At 42.5% G+C, this 2361-nt stretch overlaps 1 long non-coding RNA gene across 1 annotated transcript; it reads right to left on the bottom strand.

Moving 5' to 3' along the window:
- Positions 1-1270: 1270 nt before the first annotated feature.
- Positions 1271-2354, bottom strand: LOC116380454 (uncharacterized). The gene is made up of 3 exons (XR_004212562.1): positions 2320-2354; positions 2118-2234; positions 1271-2005 (listed from the first exon to the last, which is right to left on the bottom strand). It is a non-coding gene; the product is annotated as an uncharacterized LOC116380454 (long non-coding RNA).
- Positions 2355-2361: the final 7 nt, after the last annotated feature.

The following is a 2361-nucleotide window of genomic DNA, read 5'->3' as shown; positions in this document are numbered from 1 at the left end:
AACCACAGTTAAAACTGGTATGTCCACTGTCACCTTGCAGATGTATCTCCCTGAATCCTCTCTCGTGACATTCGTAATGGTCAAGTTTGAGCAGTCAGACGTCTCCTCTGGCAGAGATCCATGAGAGAGATTCTTCAAGTACAAAATCTTCTTCATATCTGTTTGATTTTCCAGCCACTGAACTCTCAGTCTTTCAAACTCCGGTGTCCAGCAGCAGCTGATGTTTACTGTCTCCCCCTCCACCACAGAGACATCAGCACTCTGGGTAACAGCAGGTCTGCCTGGAGATGAAACACCTGAAGAGACAACGAGGTGATACATGATTTGGCTGTTCATCACAACAACACACACGTTGCATCGTTTCAGAAGCCAAACCAGAAGGTAAATTTAGCGAGTGGTGAGTTTTTCACTTTTCATCCAAATCTGGAGAGGCGCTAAAATAGATCACAGTGATTTGATCGGATTGTTTCACAAGTCAACGACCAAGTAAAGCGGTAATGTCACACCAACCATAAAACAATAGTGGTCACTTCATTACACATTCATACGTTTGAAATATTCAAACATTTGAAACATGTCGGTTTAATGTCTACCGTAAGCATAAAAATGCATTAATTCATGAGATCGTTGACAATATCTTAAAAAATACAGTGATCATAAAAAGGATGTCCTAGTTTTGATATTTTGAGCACACATTTTAACTCTATATCTCTGTGAAACATGTGACGTTAAAGGTTAAGCTGTGTTTGTTACTCACTCCAAGATGAGAGGGCACAAAGAGAGGCGAGTAGCACACTGCTGAGTAGAAGCTTCATCTTTACACTCCGATTCACCGCTGACAACTGACACTCATCTCCTCACAGCAGCTCTGAGTCCTTCCCACCACACACACACACACACACACACACACACACGCTCACACACACTGGGCATCATCTTTTCTACTGCCTCCCTCTGTATTTTCTGCAGAGACGTGTGAAAAACCACAGCTTTTGTTCCTTCCTCCTTCAGATAGAAGGCAGCGATTGGTTCTGCAAAGATAATCATCACTGTTCTCACAATGCAGTTTGGAGTCACAGAAATAGTGAAGTGGCCCACCAACAAAATAGTCCTCTATTTCTTCACAAAGCAAATGGTTGTTTGCTGATATGAATGCTCTGAATTCTAACCTTTAAATCAAAATGCTGGCAAGGTTATCTTTGCGTAGGCCAGCATTCCAACCGAGGTGATATGTTTGGCCTGACTCCATTTCTGACCCTGGACTTAGTCCCTAGTTCACCTGATATATTTTAGTGTCTGTATAGTAAGTTAAATACCAGCATTGGAGCATTCAAAAAGTGTACTGGGTGGTATTTTGTAGTTTTACTTTGGTTAAAACCCTCATGTTTACAGCTGTTAAGTGACTACATGCTATCTTTCACATCACTCTGAGCGTGTGAGTTGTTGTTTGCAGAAAACTGAGACAAATCCGTTGGGAACTGGTGCTGTCTTTAATTAAATGGGTCGTACCATTCATCTGTGTCCAAGGGTCAGATCCATGTAAGAGTACAGGCATGAATTGTTGTGTTATAGTGTATATTTTTAGTGCCACCACTAGGGGTCCTCAAAGTGTGAGAAGACCCTTCACAGAGAGGCTCTAATTTAAGTTTATGGGTCCACCTTCAGACCAAATCATGAATTGTCCCTTTCCGTTACTGAAGTGCTGTATTTATACAGTAAATCATGTATGTTTCAAAAATCTGGAAGAAAAATGATACTTATCCTGTAACCCGTTTCGCATTATTTTTAATGGCATGCTTTCAAGAACACAGCTGAAGTCAAAGCAAGAAGAGATCGAGACAGTGCGGTTTATATTTGACATCTTAATCATCAGCCTCTCATTAAAGGTGACACGTGTTGATTTTCTCTCTCTTTTACTCTGGTTTTATCTCCCTCGCATCTCTTTCCTCTTCTTCTTGGGTTTCCCCTCTCCTTAGGGCTGGAGTGCGTTCATTTCCAGGAGCAGCTGAAACATGAATGCACCGATCGATTATTCATAAACTACGGTAACATGTATGCTGCTGATGTGCTGTGTGATCCAGACACCGTTTCATCACAACGAACTGGAAGCTGTGTACCTGGTGCGTGTTGCTGAGCTTTGGTCACTAAACTATTGATGAAGAAGAAGGTGATGATGAGGGCGAGGATGGGCAGGCACCTCAGGACATAAATGAGCACTTCCTCCCAGTGAGAACCTGAAATTCACCCACAGAGGCAACAAGCTTAGACTACGTATACAACAGGGAGTCCAAACTTTTATGGGGGGCAGCTGTGACATACCTCCTGCTGTGTTGTCCTTTGTGTTGTCTCTGGCCGTAACGG

Source organism: Anarrhichthys ocellatus, unplaced genomic scaffold, assembly GCF_004355925.1.
Source record: "Anarrhichthys ocellatus isolate YVR2014 unplaced genomic scaffold, GSC_Weel_1.0 scaffold7284, whole genome shotgun sequence".
Lineage (NCBI taxonomy): Eukaryota > Metazoa > Chordata > Actinopteri > Perciformes > Anarhichadidae > Anarrhichthys > Anarrhichthys ocellatus.
Note: the sequence above shows the minus strand (reverse complement) of the source record. Positions and strands in the feature narration are given on the sequence as shown.